At 49.0% G+C, this 18,630-nt stretch overlaps 2 long non-coding RNA genes across 2 annotated transcripts; one reads left to right on the top strand and one right to left on the bottom strand.

The window, feature by feature from the left end:
• The first annotated feature begins 498 nt into the window (after positions 1–498).
• Positions 499–14,170, top strand: LOC148665063 (uncharacterized). The gene is made up of 4 exons (XR_015936538.1): positions 499–588; positions 2,852–2,925; positions 3,786–3,856; positions 14,032–14,170. It is a non-coding gene; the product is annotated as an uncharacterized LOC148665063 (long non-coding RNA).
• Positions 10,866–14,079, bottom strand: LOC148665064 (uncharacterized). Its single transcript, XR_015936539.1, has 2 exons — positions 13,995–14,079; positions 10,866–11,329 (listed from the first exon to the last, which is right to left on the bottom strand). It is a non-coding gene; the product is annotated as an uncharacterized LOC148665064 (long non-coding RNA).
• Positions 14,171–18,630: the final 4,460 nt, after the last annotated feature.

Below are 18,630 nucleotides of genomic sequence, written 5' to 3'. Positions count from 1 at the left end.
ACTGGCCCTGGTGTGTGTGTGTCCTGTGATGGACTGCTGTCCTGTCCAGGGTGTGTGAGTGAGTCTGTGTGTGTCATGTGATGGACTGCTGTCCTGTCCAGGGTGTGTGTGTGTGTGTGTGTGTGTGTGTGTGTGTGTGTGTGTGTGTGTGTGTGTGTGTGTGTGTGTCCTGTGAGTAACTGGTGTCCTGTCCAGGGTGTGTGAGTGTGTGTGTGTCCTGTGATGGACTGGTGTCCTGTCCAGGATGTGTGAGTGAGTGTGTGTGTGTCCTGTGATGGACTGGTGTCCTGTCCAGGGTGTGTGAGTGTGTGTGTCTGTGTGTCCTGTGATAGACAGATGGTACCCAGCCTGGACACCCATGAGACACTGGCTTCCTCAGAAGACTCTCACGGAGGGCACACTGTCCCTAACCCGGGTCCAGAAGAAACTACAGTGATCTATAATTCCTGCGCCTCGGAAGGGGTTATGACGTCTATGTCCGGCGCCCGCGCCCGCGGACCGGCGGTTCGGCGTCGCGCTCCGCAGCTCGAGCTTCGGTGCGAGGCAGGGCGGGAGGGAGTCGATGTGGCCTCGGCGCCATCTTTGCTGGTGAGTCAATTGTGACCGTTGCGGTACAATAAACCATCAATAAACCTTTTCCTACTCCGACCAGTATTTCTGTCGCGGCCCACGTCCCCTACAATCGACAAACTATAAAAAAACAGTAGCCCTTCGCAACATTACACGCCATTTTATTTTAAACGTCCGTTAGATACGCAGGTGGCTCGATACCTGTCTTAACCTCGCCGGCGTCTTTATACCGGCAAGTGAATTTTATTTGGGGTCCCTCAGAATTGTGACAGAAATGTCAGTGAACCACAATAAAAAACGAAACTTTTTTTTTAAAGGCGGTGAATGGATTTTATGAGTAAGCGTGTAGCAACTAACGTAAGGAAAAAAAAGTTGTCTTTCCCTACGAAGACGTTTTGGTACAGGACTTTCTTTAAATATCAGTTGTGCATAGCGTTTTACAAAAAGTTGATGATGATCTTGGAGAGAATTGCAAAGGAAAATTGAGATAACTACCAAAACATTACGTGTGAAACGACAGGACAGAACTTTGAACCCACAAAGAAACAAAGGTATGAAATATTGCCTCGTCATGGGGGGTTGATAATTGTAATAAGTGTTCCTAATTTTCGTAAAGAAATGTATTTTATGGGAGTCACACGTGAGATTTAGTGTATATACGTTTCATATTGTGCATATATACGGGGTTAAAAAGTGGAATGAGTATGATTATAAACTTATGTGTCCTATAATCAGATAATTTTTGAACAAGCTTTGATTAGACAGGTGAAAAACAACATCAGATCCTTGTTTTTAATATATTCTCACGTCTGAATATCAGCTTCTGCCCTCTGGCCAACATTTCAGGGCTCCCAGATGTAGATCCCAAATTGAAACAAATATTCATTTGTTACCCTTATTAAAACAGTTAATAGAAGTGAGTGACCAGGGTAAATAAAGGTGGGTCAGTGTAAACTGTTTTTTCTGGACCAGACTTCGTCATGTGTGATACGTCATGACTTCTTATATTAAGTTTTATCTTTATATTTAGTTATACATGTGTAATAGATGCGATATGTGTCCATAAAAAGGTTTCTCCAGGGGAAAATCAAGTTGGTTTTAAAACCGTGTTTCATTTTTAGGGTACGTTTGCATTCCAAGTGTGGGGTTTTTGCCTTTTTATCATATTTCGGATGTGAATCTGTGGTATTTTTGCCTAGACAAGTTGCCTTTCTTATACGCAGAGGGATCTGCTCATGAGATGTCCGCTCGGTCCATTTCTGAGCTCAGTATAAGGTGTAGAAAGCATGACTGTCATCATAACCCGCCTGTCACCCTGGCCCGAGCCAGAAGCACGCCCCCTAGTGCAGGGTTAGAGGTGTGGAATAATGTTGTGACTATTGCTTCATCAATAACATGCTGATTGCATGTTTCTAGATGGATATAACAGAGATCTCAACTACTGAGGGGCTTTATTAATAATTGTTTACACTTATATAGCGCTTTTCTGGACACTCCACTCAAAGCGCTGCATAGGGAATGGGGAATCCCACTACCGCCACCAATGTACAGCCCCCACCTGGATGATGCGACGGCAGCCATAGTGCGCCAGAACGCTCCCCACACACCAGCTCTCAGTGGGGAGAAGAGCAGAGGGATGAAGCCAGTTCGGAGAGGGGGGTTATTAGGAGGCCATGATTGGTAAGGGCCAATGGGAAATTTGTCCAGGACGCCTGGGTTACACCCCTACTCTTTTCGAGAGACGCCCTGGGATTTTTAATGACCACAGAGAGTCAGGACCTCGGTTTTATGTCTCATCCGAAGGATGGCGCCTGTTTACAGTATGGTGTCCCCTGTCACTATACTGGGGTATCAGACCGCAGGGTGAGCGCCCCCCTGCTGTCCCACTAACACCTCTTCCACCTCTTATTAGCCAGTGAAAAATGGTAGCTTGCTCAGAGACACCGCAGGAAGACAGGAGTTTGTGATGAAAGTTCGAGAGGGATGGCCACACCCTAGTTCGGTCAGACTCGGCTGTCGATATTTTAGCAATCACTCCTGACTCCTCTCCTGAAACACTGTCAATACTGCACGTGATCCCCCTCTCTCCCACGCGTCCCTCTCCCACCCCGTCTCCACCTGTGTAGCTGCCCCCCCTGGTCACTCCTCCTCGCTGTGCAGGGGGGGTCCCAGCCTCCTCGTCCTCTGGCCAGGAGCCCTCAGCCAAGCGGGTTCAGCCAGATCATCACTCCATGATCCTTTCAGTATGCTAAATTCCTGGTGTTGTTTTTTTTCTCCCCAGAAAACTGACTGTCCGCCCCACCTCTGCGCTAAGTGGACGATGAAGTCAGGTTCCAGTGTGCCTGGTGTTTACAGGTAATACTTCAGACTGGTCGGCATCACCTCAGGGTGTCTGGGCGTTTGATATTATACAGTTGCAATGCTGAGGCCTGTGACTGTGATGCTGTAAGGCTACAGGAATCTCTCTGGAGATCCTGAGTGATTTCCAGCATTCGTGCGGAAACACAGCCCCACCCTCCCGCAGTGTCCAGTCCGCAGAATTTCCTGGAGACGTGGTCTCGCCGATGGGCGACCCCGCCAGCTAAAGACTAGCTGAGGCAGGATGTTCTGTACGGTTCAGTTAATTAGATACGCACAGATGTTGAGCTCATCGTCCTTTTAATTGTGCCATCTATGCTAACTGTAGCCGAGATCGAACTATCAAGGTGACAGATCAATAATTTTAAATTAAAAAGATGCATGATATTGCTAGCGCTGATGCAAGAGGCAAGTCAGAGGAACTGAACACAGAATGGATAGGAGTCGCAGTGAGTGAGAGAGGAATGAGCTAAATTATTTTTAATTTAAAAATAATTAAAACACTGAAGAACAGGAGACACAGTGAGAGAGAGGAGATCACAGGAAATACCTCAGTAACAAACATACTAACACACAGGACAGGAGACACAGTGAGAGAGAGAGAGGAGATCACAGAGAATCCCTCAGTAACAAACCCACAGGACAGGAGACACAGCGAGAGAGAGGAAATCACAGGAAATACCTCAGTTTTAAGTGCAGACAACCGGACAGGAGACAGAGTGAGGAAGAGTAAATGAAACACAGTAGGATTGATAGGAGACGGGTTATGAAGAGATGGGACACACAGAGATGGAGAGAAGGGAGGCGACAGTTGAACTCGCTGGCTGAGTTAATTGACGCTGCTGTTTCTTTGGCAGATGAAGTCGGGGTCCAGAGTTTCGCTGACGTGGCAGAACCGTCCCAGCTCGGTCTCCTCCCATTCCTGCAGGTCAGTGCCCCTTCAGTCAGACCCTGTGTTCGGGGAGACACACAGGGAAGTTGCACACTGTGACAAAAGGCTCCAGAGACATCGCCGAACCACAGAATAGCTCCAGAGCATTTGTGCACCTTTTGGAATTCTTCACGTATAGTGAAAGGTGAAAATAAAACCAAGAATGGGTGACGCGTCTTTACACAGAGGCGGGTCGGGAACAAGCTGCCCAGCCTTGTTGTTGATGCCGATACCCTGGCTTCTCTCCAGATACAGGAGGATGAAATCATGGGTCCAATTAATCACTAACTCCCAGACAGGCTTGAAAAACCGAATGGCGTTCTCTCGTTTTTAACCTTTCTTCAGTTCTTAGAAAACCTGCACGCAGAAAAAAAATAATTTGCATTTTTTTTACTGTCAGGTCTTTGGGTATTTATATCTGACTAGAATGTGTATTGTTCAAAATCTTTTGTTCACTATCAGTGTTGTTGTTTTTAGTGTCATTCTCATTACTCCTGTGGGTTTTATACTGTGGTAAAGAGTTAAAAAAGTCCTCACTTTGTGCTGCTCTCGGTTTGTTGACGGTGGCGTACTCCACATCACTGTTGGGTAGTGTGATGTCTGTAGAGAACAGGATACGGGTCAATACTTATGTTAACTTATACTATACAGGATAAGACTTACATTAACACCATACTGAACAACAGGGCTCACTGTTCACACTCGTATTGACACTGTACAGACAACAGGACTCACTGTTCACAGGCGTATTGACACTGTACAGACGACAGGACTCACTGTTCACGCTTGTATTCACGCTGTACACAACAGCAGGACTCACTATTATTACAAATGTTCACACTTGTGTTAAAACTGGACAGAGCAGCAAGAAGTTATCATGATGTTTTATTTCTGCTAGTTTAATAGATAGAAGTAAAAGATCCTCACTTTGTGCGGCTCGGGGTTTGTTGACTGTGGAGTATTCAACAGCAGTATCTGTCTGTGTTAATTCTGCAAAGAATAAAACACGTGTTCTCACCCGTTAACACTGTGCAGAGCAAGAAGGAATTCAATGACTCACTGTCCACACTCGTATTGACACTGTACTGAACAACAGGACTCACTGTTCACACTCATATTGATACTTTTTTGATCAACAGGACTCACCGTTCACACTCGTATTGACACTGTGCTGAACAACATGACTCATTGTTCACACTCGTATTGACACTGTACAGAGAAGAGGACTCACCGTTCACACTTCTATTGATACTTTATTGATCAACAGGACTCACTGTTCACACTCGTGTCGACACTGTTCGCACTCGTATTGACACTGTACTGACCAACAGGACTCGTGTCGACACCGTTCACACTCGAATCGACGCTGCTCACACTCGTGTCGACACTTGACACTCGTATCCAGTAATGATTGCCCAACCCACCACTTAGCAGAGCTCCCGGTGGTGGGGCTGTGGTCCAGGGGCACTGCCCCGACTTCACCTCGCACTGACCTAGCAAGCCCGCGCATTTAGACATTTCGACTGTGGTCTTTTCCGGCTTCATGCGCCCGAAGGAGGCTCCGCGGCCGAAACGCCGCGTCTCTTTTCCTGTTCTTCCAGCGCAGGGATAAACCTTGACCTGCTCTGCTGCGGGTGAAGACAAAGTCGGCGTCGCTGGGTTTTTTAAAAAAACACGCAGAGCCACTTCATACTTCTGACGACGATGGAATGGGAATATTTACGAGTCCTGTTCTAAAAGGTCTTCGGATCTCACCGTTACCGGCTGGGAGTGGGGTTTGCGCCAGGCAGTAGTCGGAGTCCGTTTTCTCCAGGCGTTCTGAAACAACCCAAAACACAGGGTGAGAGACCGCAGTTGTGAAATGAGTTGAAAGCCGATCGTGGGCCGCCCGTTTGCTAACTGAACCAGGCTTGCTCAGTCCGGATCCATTAAAACCCACAAACTTCATGAATACAGGCGACCAGCTTTGATTTTGCTGGACCTTTTATTGACCATCATATCGGACTGCTCCAGTGAGAACTCCGTATTACAGATCTCTCAAGGTCAAACTCACAGAAGAGCCACAGACAGACAGAGACCGGATCAGAGACACAGGGGAGAGTCAGGACGGTGAAGGAGTCCTCATGGAGGAGATCAGATACAGATGCAGCCATTCAAAATGCGCGGTAAAAACCCGCGGTACAGTAACCTACCCACAAGCCACCGCGGGGCACCGGAGGGCACCGCAGGGCAAGTGATTGGCTGGCCAAAATGACCGACAGGGGCACTCCTGGTGCATTGGTTGGTAGTGCAAAGATTTAATCATTTAATGTCTTTACTGTGCACATTTTAATCTGTTTAGTTTTGAATATTTATATGGATTTTACCACTAAAGGGAAATTTTAGTATCTGAGCATAAAAAGAAGAGGAGCATAACGCATCTGAAGGTCATAAACGATATTAATTTAGGAACATAAACATTACTGTATGTATGTAAACTGTACTGTGTATGGCTGGTCTTGGTAGTTTAAAGAAAAAATACACACCAGTCTTCCATTTCTCCCTAAACATTTTAAGCATGAAAGTTTTATGAAACGGTACCCAAATATGCGATTGCTGTATAGAATGAATTTTAATTTTTAAAAATTATTTAACACGAAAATTAAGCTGTTTACATCTTCCGCCTGAGAACAGTCACCCGTTGCTACCCAACGCAGAAACACAGCCACTAACTAGCAAAGAGACGACATTAGCTAGCCAATATGATAAAGAAATAAATGATTATTTTGTTTATTTCTTTTGCACATTTATTTGAACATTTCCATCGATTGTACAAGCACTTGGAAACTGTCCAATCCCTAGTTCATCAAGCATTTACCGGTCTGGCGCCGGTCTGTGTCTTCCAGGATATAATGCCAGCGAACTCTTGTTTTTATGTCCACTATAACAGACAATCTCCTTTGCTTTTAACCGAGGGTTTAATAATTTCCTAAAATGAAAATGATTTACTTTATTTCCCTCACGGGATCAATAAAAGTATCTATCATCTGTCTAAACTATGGGACAGAATTCTGGGGTCTCCCCATACCAGAGATTATGGTAGGGCTTCAGAATGGTGATTGGCTGACACCATCTGACACCCCTCTGATTGGAGAAAAAAAGACGTGCTGGTTTGCTATACATACTGTACCAGGAAGAGGATTTCTTTCTATTCAAAACGTGTATTTTAAAAGTTAAAGAAGTAAAAACCTTACAGCGTACACAGATTTCTAAACTGATCAGGATCGTTATCTTTGTCTTATGCATAATAATGTTCACTGCTCTGTCCAGCAAATTAATAATAAACTTTATTTTATATAGCGTTTTAAACGAATAAGTAATTAGATTGCTTATAAACCTAATCACTTGCTTTTTCTTTTTATTTAGGCTCAGATTTCAACTATAGATCGTATTATTAATAACCATAATAACAACCAACCAACAAAAACAACCATATAAACATAATACCAACCAAAAACATAGATAACAACCACAATACAAAATCAAATAATCAAACCATTTTACTCTCGCAGTCCTCCAAATTATCATAATCCCGCCCCTTATGCAAAACTAAACCTTCCTCCCATCCCAGTTTATCCTGTTTCTCATAAACAAAATCCACCTCAATTTTCAACATAAAGCATTACACAAAATCAATACCTCAACACTCCATACTCAACAACCATAATTCACAAACAGCCAGAACATGTAACTACACATTCCCAAACAGACCTAATTTCCATAGCCCCGCCCCTTATGCAAAACCAACATCCCTCCCCTGTTCTCTCTCTCCCCTGGCGGTTGTAATTGTTTTTATTTTCAAATAAATTTTAGCAAAGTCATGTATTTTAAAAATCTTAAAATTTTTATATTTATGTCTTTATTTAGTGGTTTCATTAGTGACAAAGGCTAAACTTTCTTGGAAAAATGTCTTTTATGTAAACCATGTTTGCTATTAATTCATTCAGGACTAAAATATGTTCATTGTCTTCTAATGAAAGAAGGGTTCCTTTCGCCGTAGTCGGGAGCCTAGCCTTTAACTAGTAAGTACTGTACTTACTGGGTTTTTGAGGGGGGGGAGGTGTCTTTCGCTGGAAATCTCGCCTCCTACCCGTGAAACCGGTTCAATTCGTCACAGCCAGCACTCCTGCAGAGAGGGGGGTTGTACTTGCAGTGTATACAGTACATGCGTTATGCTCTTCATTAATGTCTGTGAAGTTTTATTTAATCTCTGAGCCATACTGATTCTTCTGGAAGCCAGTTTCCGCCAGGGAGTAAAAAAAAAAACACACTATGGTATTCTCTCCAATGCAGTGCAGTTAAAAACATACCTCTGATGCTGCTCCTTAATGAATATCGTTTATGACCATCAGAAGCTTTATGCTCCTTTTCTTTTTTCCAGTGGATTGAACAGGGAGAGGCATTTCATTATGTACTTTTCACTGATGAAACAACAGTGGCTCTGGAACAGTTTTCAACCAAGTCGTTTTATAAAAAGGGGAGATATGTACACGTTACTGAAGCTAAAAGTTTAGCCTTTGTCACTAATGTAAACACTAAATAAAGACATATAGAAATCCCTACGTTACAGACTGTATATGGCTGGTATTGGTAGTTTAAAGAAAAAATACACACCAGTATTCCACTTTCTCCTTAAACATTTTAAGCATCAGAGTCTTACATGTGGTTATTTCGGAAACGTTTGTACGTGCTCCTTCTTACCATGTTACTGTTTACCGTTACTGACCATATTAAGTTTAAGTGCCTGTGGGCACTTTTCCTGTCCGTGGGGGGTGGACCGTCTTTCATTAGAAGGTTAGTCTGTTCTACTCTGAGAATGTAGAGGGGGTGGAAAGTGCCCGCGGTCATTTAATTAGTATTAAAATTCACACTGATTCCCTTGCGAAGATACGGACATAGGAATATTCGTGCGTGGTCAAAATTAATATCGTTTATGGCCTTCACACGCGTTACAGTATGCTCCTATTTTTTTATGCTCAGCTACTAAGATTTCCCTTCAGTGGTAAAATTAGATATGAATATTCAATACTTAAACGGGCACAGTTAAGACATTAAATATACATATACATACTGTATACAGTACAGTTTGCATACGGTAATATGTTTATGTTACGCGATTAAAAAATAAATAAATAAAAATGAAAAGTCCAGCACCAGCTGGATTCAAGCACACAACCTGCCAGTTGGTAGTCACGCACCTAGACCAGTAAGCTACAAGACAGCTCGCATGATCAGGCAGGCGAAACAGCCCTACACAGCCCTGCCGCAGTACACGGATATAATCATACCGTTATTAAATTCTTGAGATACGCGATTCCATATTCTATTCCCTTTTAATCAAATTCTAAAAGTATGCTTGTTGACTCCGGTATCACGTTAGTTAAAGACTTCAAAGCTTACAATGTTTAGGGAGAAATGGAATACTGGTGTGTATTTTTTTCTTTAAAGTGCCGATTCCTGGAACACCCCTCTGAAGTGGTTCCATAAGAAAAGAAAGCGTTGATAAATACAAGTGTCTTTTAATACACTCTTTGCTGTGCTCTTGAGGATCCTTGTGATATTTTAAGCTCTAGTTGAATGATAGGTGTCGCATTTTAAATCATTTTTGTAGTTAGAAATTATGAAACGCCCTGTTAAAAGCAAGGAAGTTTTTATGCCCGTTGAAGTAAAACAAAATGCCTGACAAAGTATGGCTTGGACAGATTCCAAGTGCTTGTACAAATGTGCTAAAGAAAGTATACTTTGAGTATACAGCTTGTCCAAAGTCATCCATTATTAATACTATTAGTAATACCTTCAGTAAAGGCTTTGATGCATAAATATTTCTGATAAAGGTAGGTTGTGTACTTTTGTCCAACTGAGCAATCTTGCTTTCATAAAATATACCAACATTTTAATGACTGATGATTAACATGCTGTAATACACAGTTCAAAATTAAAGGCTCAAATGCTGTACATGAGAGGTTAAGCTCCCCCTGGCGGTTTTGCAAGGCGACGCCAGATAGTTAGTCACGTGACACACGTGAACCGTGTGATACCCCGGTGGGCGTGTCGCGGTATGCCGCGAAATACCTCACCCATTTTGAATGGCTGCATCTGTACACCGATACCTAGTGTTCTCGGTGGACTCCCATGTTCAGAGGATACCCAGTGTTCCCAGTGCACACCCAGTGTTCAGAGGATACCCAGTGTTCCCAGTGCACACCCAGTGTTCAGAGGATACCCAGTGTTCCCAGTGCACACCTAGTGTTCAGAGGATACCCAGTGTTCACAGTGCACACCCAGTGTTCAGAGGAGACCCAGTGTTCCCAGTGCACACCTAGTGTTCAGAGGATACCCAGTGTTCCCAGTGCACGCCTAGTGTTCAGAGGATACCCAGTGTTCCCAGTGCACGCCTAGTGTTCAGAGGATACCCAGTGTTCCCAGTGCACGCCCAGTGTTCAGAGGATACCCAGTGTTCCCAGTGTTTGAGTTCTGCTTCTCCGGTGTTTCCTCTAAAGCAGCTTTCCTCCCCCGGAAATGCAGTCGGCCTTTCTTACCCAGAGGGGAAAGCATTCCTTCTCTGATCTAGGGTGTTTTTTTTTGTCTGTCTTCTATATCTGTTACCTTGTTTAACAATCGCTAGCTACCGTCATTAGCCATTTTTAATAAAGGTCGTACTTTCGGGTCATTGCAGTTTGCACAGGCCTGCTTCCTGTCGAAGAGGACATCTTGAGCAAGAGTTTGACCTGCCCAGTGTAGACTTCAGAAACCCTTAATAGGTCTCCACCAACATATCCTGCGTTTTTCTGAAGGAAATACAAATGTAATGTAATATGAGCGTTATGTAACACAAGCATGATGTAGTATTGTGAGTATCACTTAGGGATAATTGTGTCTGGGCTCTGCCCATGACATCAGGGAACAACAAAGGCATCCTTTCTGTCCCCTTTAACCAATGTGCAAACAACGTATCTTTTATTCCTCATTTATGTAGAGGCTGGAGACCCTTAATGAAGTTATATACTTTTTCACCTGAACAATCAGTGCAACATGCATCACAATCTGAAAGAGAAACAGAGTTTGATGACGCCCTGCACAGCCATCCTGTCTACTTCAGCCCCCGCTGTCCCCTTTAAACAGCATATAATTTATTTTTAATTCATATAGAGGTCGGAGACCCTTAAAGAAGTTATATACTTTCTCACCTGAACAATTAGCGCTGCTTTTATTAAAGTCTGAAAGAGAAACAGAGTTTGATTAGGTACAGCAAAGCCATCCTGGCCCAGTGTTCCCTAGTGCCTAGTGTTCAGTGGATACCCAGTGTTCCCAGTGCACGCCCAGTGTTCAGAGGATACCCAGTGTTCCCAGTGCACACCCTTGAAGTGGTGTTCCAGCCATACTCACTGTGACTTGTGGGAGCAGGAGTGGTGGTGCTGGATGTTGTTAAGTCTGGGAATGAATGAAAGACGTTAGTTCAGCACCAGCTCCAGAAACCAGTGGGAGAGCTGACTTTGGTTTTGCAGGGAGAGCTTTTAAAAAATCATTTGACAGCCCAGACTGATTAATTGATCATTGACTAACTCAACTAACTTGTTCATTAACTAACTCGATTTTTGACTGATCTAATTGCTTGCTGGGTTGTCAGAGGGTTGGCTGATCTGACAGATCGATTCACTGATTTATCCCAGGCAGTTCCTGGTCCAGTCAGTCCGGGGGTCTGTGACTCTGATCCAGTCAGTCCGGGGGTCTGTGACTCTGGTCCAGTCAGTCCACGGGGTCTGTGACTCTGGTCCAGTCAGTCCACGGGGTCTGTGACTCTGGTCCAGTCAGTCCATGGGGTCTGTGTCCCCGGTCCTGTCAGTCCATGGGGTCTGTGTCCCCGGTCCAGTCAGTCCATGGGGTCTGTGTCCCCGGTCCAGTCAGTCCATGGGGTCTGTGTCCCCGGTCCAGTCAGTCCATGGGGTCTGTGTCCCCGGTCCAGTCAGTCCATGGGGTCTGTGTCCCCGGTCCAGTCAGTCCAGAGGTCTGTGTCCCCGGTCCAGTCAGTCCAGGGGTATGTGTCCCCGGTCCAGTTCTGGACACTCCACTCAGAGCTCTTCCCAGGTCAGGGGGATCCCCTCCAGACCCCCCAGTGTGCCGCCCCACCTGGATGATGCTCCAGTCCGCTCAGCACACAGCAGCTCTCAGTGGGGAGGAGAGCAGAGGGATGGAGCCAGTTCAGAGAGGGGGGGTGATTAGGAGGCCATCATGGGACAAGACCAGGGGGGGAATCAGGCCAGGACACTGGGGTAACACTCCTACTCTTCTCCAGAAACACCCCGGGATTGTAAATGAGCACAGAGAGTCAGGACCTCGGTTTGACGTCTCATCCGAAGGATGGCGCCTGTTTACAGTTCAGTGTCCCCCGTCACTATACTGGGGCATCAGGACCCACACAGACCGCAGGGTGAGAGCTGCTGGCCCCACTCACACCTCTCCCAGCAGCAACCTTAGTTTTTCCCAGGAGTCTCCCCTCCAGGTACTGACCAGGCTCCCACCTGCTGGGCTCCAGTGGGGAGGGGGCTGCCAGCTGGGAGCTGCAGGGTGAGATGGCTGCTGGGCAAACGATGGCTAAAGAGTTTCCTAGGACACCCTGGACTTCGTGGTCGACTTCCTTCTCTTCAGACGGAGGTGGCTTGAAATCTGTCTCGTTTCAAGGAGTATTGGACACGATGCCCCCCCTGCTATATCCCCGCCAACTGGTGGCACGCCGAAGACGAGGGCTCTCGGCCTCAATCCATCAACCACAAACTCTCCGGGATGAAAGAGAAGGACAGACTCTGTTCGTTGTTCCGGGGGGGAGGGAAAAAAACAAAAGCTAAACAGATTTTTTTTTTAAAACATTTTATTGATGCTTAACAAAAGAACAAAAATTACAATACAGATTAATGTCAAGGGGTTATTTAGTGACCCCCCCCCCCATCTTACGATCATCACAGGACCTTAAAATAATACTTAATAATACAAGGTCATGCAGACGGTCTGAGGACTCAGGTGGAGATAATGTGAAAGTTTTCCACAGTCCAGTCTGGGGTCCCTCAGCATCAGTCCAGACTGGGGTCTGGGGTCCCTCAGCATCAGTCCAGACTGGGGTCTGGGGTCCCTCAGTTTCAGTCCAGTCCAGTCTGGGGCCCCTCAGCTTCAGTCCAGTCCAGAATGTGGCCCCTCAGCTTCAGTCCAGTCCAGACTGGGGTCCCTCAGCTTCGGTCCAGCACAGACTGGGGTCCCTCAGCTCCGATCCAGTCCAGTCTGGGGTCCCTCAGCTCCAGTCCAGTCCAGTCTGGGGTCCCTCAGCTCCAGTCCAGTCCAGTCTGGGGCCCCTCAGCTCCGGTCCAGTCCAGTCTGGGGCCCCTCAGCTCCAGTGCAGTCCAGTCTGGGGCCCCTCAGCTCCAGTGCAATCCAGTCTGGGTCCCCTCAGCTCCAGTCCAGTCCAGTCTGGTGTCCCTCAGCTCCAGTGCAGTCCAGTCTGGGGCCCCTCAGCTCCAGTCCAGTCCAGTCTGGTGTCCCTCAGCTCCAGTGCAGTCCAGTCTGGGGCCCCTCAGCTCCAGTCCAGTCCAGTCTAGGGTCCCTCAGCTTCGGTCCAGCCCAGTCTAGGGTCCCTCAGCTTCGGTCCAGCACAGTCTGGTGTCCCTCAGCTCCGGTCCAGCGCAGTCTGGTGTCCCTCAGCTCCGGTCCAGCGCAGTCTGGTGTCCCTCAGCTCCGGTCCAGCGCAGTCTGGGGTCCCTCAGCTCCGGTCCAGCGCAGTCTGGGGTCCCTCAGCTCCGGTCCAGCGCAGTCTGGGGTCCCTCAGCTCCGGTCCAGCGCAGTCTGGGGTCCCTCAGCTCCAGTCCAGTCTAGTCCAGTCCAGATCTTAGCTGGACTGTCCAGTCCAGTCGTCTGGTGTCCCTCAGCTCCGAACCAGTCCAATCCAGTCCAGATCTTAGCAGGCACAGAACCAGGAAAGGAACCTGGAAAGAATATTGTTATTGCAGGTGTGAGGGACACAGACACAGACGTCACCATGACATCAAACAGCAAGAGGAGACTCCTCCTTGAATCACAGACACGACAGGGCGGCGCCTCCCTGTCTGCTCACCTGCACCTCCTCTTCTTCTTCTTGTCCTTCCCGGCAGCCTGGTCCTCCTCTCCCTCGCTCTTCCTCTCCTGACCCACGGTCTCCACCGCCTCCATCGGCTCATCCTGATCATCTGTCTCCACCGACACGCAGCTCAGGGAGTTTAAAAAGACCCACCAGCGCTTCTGAAGCAGAGACAGGAGAGTCACGTTAAGAGTCGGACTGGACACTCCAGGACATGAACACTGCACTGAGAGAGAGACGGGTTCATACAGACACACTGAATGGACACTCCAGTACATGAACACTGCACTGAGAGAGAGGGGTACATACAGACACACTGACTGGACACTGGACAGGAGTAAAAAGAGGATCAGAGCATTACCCACCTTCTTTTTCTTCTGTCTCACAGGAGGTGGTGATTGGACCTCCTCCAGCTGGAGTCCGAGGAGGGAGAGAGGGGGCAGGAGAGGGACAGCACAGGGAGAGAAAGAGAGAGACAGCTGAGTAAAGTGTCCCAAGAGCACAGAGACTCTGCTGAGATCACACTCGCAGTGAGTGACCTGGGTGTAGCCCACTAATACTGACCCACTGGACACCACAGGACAGAGAGGAGGAGGAGAGAGACACACTGACTGGACACCACAGGACAGAGAGAGACAGAAAGGAAGGAGAGAGAGAGACAAAGATGATGGCACAGAAAGACAGCAGGCAAAGAGAAAGATTGAGTTTGAGGGACAAACAAACCAAGAGAGAGAGAGAGGAAAGAGAGAGAGAGAGACAGACTGACAGACGGGGCTGAAAGAGAGAGACAGAGAGGCAGGGACAGACAGACAGCAGGCCGAGAGAGAGACACTGAGATCAAAGGGACAGACAGGGCTGAAAGAGAGAGAGACAGAGAGGCAGGGACAGGCAGAGAGCAGGCCGAGAGAGAGAGACTGAGATCGAGGGACAGACAGACTGACAGACGGGGCTGAAAGAGAGAGAGACACTGAGACCCAGGGACAGACAGGACAGGAGGCAGGGTGGGACCAGCACTGACCTCCTTCCTCTCTCCTGCCGGAGGAGCTGTCTCCACCTCCTCTTCCTCCTGCAGGTCAGGAGACAGGCTGAGAGAGAGACGGGCTAGCGGGACATCGGGGAACAGAGCTGAAGGCAGAGAGCAGAGGAGACAGGCCCAGCTGGGACAATGCAGGACAGACAAAGAAACAGACAGGGAGATACACTGAGAGACACAGGGAGAGAGACCCAGCTGGGACAACGGAGGACAGACAGAGAGCAGGGAGACATGGAAAGACACAGGGAGAGAGACAGGGAGAGAAGGACAGACACAGAGAAAAAGAGAGACTCAGACAGAAGGACAGAAAGACACAAAGAGAGAAGTACAGACGGACAAAAAGACAGAGAAAAGGACTGATGGACAGAAAGACAGAAAAGGACAAAGACAGATGGACAGAAGGACAGAGAAAAGAACAGAAGGACAGATGGACAGAAGGACAGGACAGAGAAAAAGAAAGACAGAAGGACAGAGGGACAGAGAAAAGGACAGAAGGATAGATGGATAGAAGGACAGACGGACAGACTCTGCCCCACTGGCCTTGTCAGACATCTCAGCCTCTTTCCTTGCCCTCCGCACCGGGGAGCCCCAGGCGGGGCCTGGCGGGGCCGGGCGGGCGATGGAGGGCAGGACGGGTGGGGGCAGGGGCAGGGGCACCGCCCCCGGGCATCGGGGGGGCTCGAGGGGCATGGCGGGGAGGAAGGGGGGGCGGCGAGGCGGGGCGGGCAGGGGCCGGTTGGGGGGGCCGGGGGCGGGGAGCGGAGGGGGCTCGAGGGCGCGGAGGGGGGGGACACCGAGCGGAACGAGCCGGGCGAGCCCGAGCGGGACGAGCCAGGCGACCCCGGGAGCTCCAGCTGCAGCTCGGCCGCGCTCTCCAGCTTCTGGACGAGCTCGGGAAGACAAGAAGACACCACAGGATTCTGTCCAGCGGGGAGAGGGGGAGACACAACGCAGGGGGGATGAGGAGCAGAGACTACGCCTGGACAGGTGAGTTTGTCCAGTAAGAGTCCGGACAGGTGAGTCTCTACAGTGTGTCCTGTGAGAGTGCGGACAGGTGTGTGTGTACAGTGTGTCCAGTGAGAGTGTGGACAGGTGAGTGTGTACAGTGTGTCCAGTAAGAGTCTGGACAGGCGAGTGTGTACAGTGTGTCCAGTAAGAGTCCGGACAGGCGAGTGTGTCCAGTAAGAGTGTGGACAGGTGTGTCCAACAGTAAGAAGCTGTCTAACCCTTTAACCCAGCTCAGGAAAGTTAGTGGGTGCTCTGTCTCCTCCCCAGATCTCACCTTCAGGTCTGGAGGACACAAGACAGAGGTCAGGTCCACAGAGCTCACTCAATCACTACAGCAAGCTGAGACCTCTCGGCCATCAGGACTGTGGGGTTCAGTGTAGGGAGCTGTAGGGTATCGGGAGTTTAGGGGTCAGTGTGTGGAGCTGTAGGGTATCGGGAGTTTAGGGGTCAGAGTGTGAAGCTGTAGGGTATCGGGAGTTTAGGGGTCAGTGTGGGGAGCTGTAGGGTATCGGGAGTTTAGGGGTCAGTGTGGGGAGCTGTAGGGTATCGGGAGTTTAGGGGTCAGTGTAGGGAGCTGTAGGGTATTGGGAGTTTAGGGGTCAGTGTGGGGAGCTGTAGGGTATCGGGGGTTTAGGGGTCAGAGTGTGGAGCTTTATTATTATTATTATAATACAGCGAGCGCTGCTGGGGGCGGAGAGGTCAGTCGGTGGAGGGCTGGACGCTGGACGCTGGCGGGCGGGAGGGGTGGACTTACGACGCCTCGCCGGGCCTGGGTCCTGCTGCGACCGCGCACGGCCGTGCGGCATCTCTGTTGGTGCATCGTCCTGCCGAGACAAGCAGAGTCACAGTGGGGAGGGGAGGGGACACAGCCACACAGCTGGGCGGCTTGTTCCCCACCCCCGCCCCCCTCTGTGTACAGTAGAGCCTCCTGTCCTGACTGGAGGACCTCACCCAGCTGTGTCTGGAGAGAAGCCGGGGTATCGGCTTCAACCACAGGGCTGGGCAGCTTGTTCCCCACCCCCACCACCCTCTGTGTACAGTAGAGCCTCCTGTCCTGACTGGAGGAGCTCACCCAGCTGTGTCTGGAGAGAAGCCAGGGTATCGGCTTTGTTCCACACCCCCGCCACTCTCTGTGTAGAGGTGCACCTCCTCTCAATATCTTTTTACAGCACGATCACACCAATAAGAGTGGAGTAATGTTAAAAAAAACAACTTATTTCTCAACTTATTTTGTTATTTCTCGCCAGCGACGCTTTTGAGCGACTTACCAATTTCACGGGGATACTTCAGAGTGAATCTGAAGCTGAAACTGTGATTTGATCGAAGTCGAAGTAACCCGCGAATCTTTTTTTGAAGAAACACGTGTTTATTAAGCGCTATATAGTCCTTTCCTCCTCCTCTCTCTTCACTCCTCTGAGCTCACGGGGCTCCGGCACCGCCCCCCGCTAGAATCCGCCGCTCTGTGACGTCAGGCTGCTCACTGTGACGCCCCCGTGACGTCGCCCCCGATGCGCTCACGGCTCGGCCGCGAAACAAAAATGGCCACCGGGTCCACATTTTTTTTTGGGTGGAAATGTTATTTATCCAACTCTCAGCGGCCAGCCGGGTGTCCCTGTATGACCCCGGTAGTCGCCACCTCGGACAGGCAGGGGAAACGGGTCCAGCTGTTTCCGGCCCAAGAGTTACAAAAGCTGCACTTGAATTTAAAGACAAAATCACGTCGAGGGCGCATTCAGCACCCCCACGTCCAACACGGGTTTCCGTGGGGTTTGGTTCAGTGAAATTAGCACCCCCCCCCCCGACCCCCAAATCAAAGAAAGACCAAACTCCACCCCCCTCTAGCGGCCAAGGGCGGAAATTTCGGGCCACGCCACGTCCAAAAAACACGGGTTCCCCCCCCCCCGTCTTGCGGGGAAAAGAGACGCCATTTTCTTTTCCGAGCACTGCGTGGGACCTCATGACCCCCCCCAAAAAAACGGGTTTCGAGACAAGGAAAACCAGGCACGTCGACCTCTCTACAACACCACCCGGCCGTTTCAGACCGTGGGAAAAAAATAAATACAATTTCGCCCCTCACCGACCGCCGCGCAAAAAAACACAACTTCATGCTAGTCCAGTCTGGGGCCCCTCAGCTCCAGTCCAGCCCAGTCTGGTGTCCCTCAGCTCCAGTCCAGCCCAGTCTGGTGTCCCTCAGCTTCGGTCCAGCACAGACTGGGGTCCCTCAGCTCCTGTCCAGTCCAGTCTGGTGTCTCTCAGCTCCGGTCCAGTCCAAGCTGGTGTCCCTAGGCTCCAGTCCAGTCGTCTGGTGTCCCTCAGCTCCGAACCAGTCCAGTCCAGTCCAGTCCAGTCCAGTCCAGTCCAGTCCAGTCCAGTCCAGTCCAGTCCAGTCCAGTCCAGTCCAGATCTTAGCAGGCACAGAACCTGGAAAGAATATTGTTATTGCAGGTGTGAGGGACACAGACACAGACGTCACCATGACATCAAACAGCAAGAGGAGACTCCTCCTTGAATCACAGACACGACCGGGCGGCGCCCCCCTGTCTGCTCACCTGCACCTCCTCTTCCTCTTCTTGTCCTTCCCGGCAGCCTGCT

The sequence above is a fragment of the Lepisosteus platostomus genome, chromosome 5, assembly GCF_059453375.1.
Source record: "Lepisosteus platostomus isolate fLepPlt1 chromosome 5, fLepPlt1.hap1, whole genome shotgun sequence".
In the NCBI taxonomy this organism is placed as follows: Eukaryota; Metazoa; Chordata; class Actinopteri; order Semionotiformes; family Lepisosteidae; genus Lepisosteus; species Lepisosteus platostomus.
Note: the sequence above shows the minus strand (reverse complement) of the source record. Positions and strands in the feature narration are given on the sequence as shown.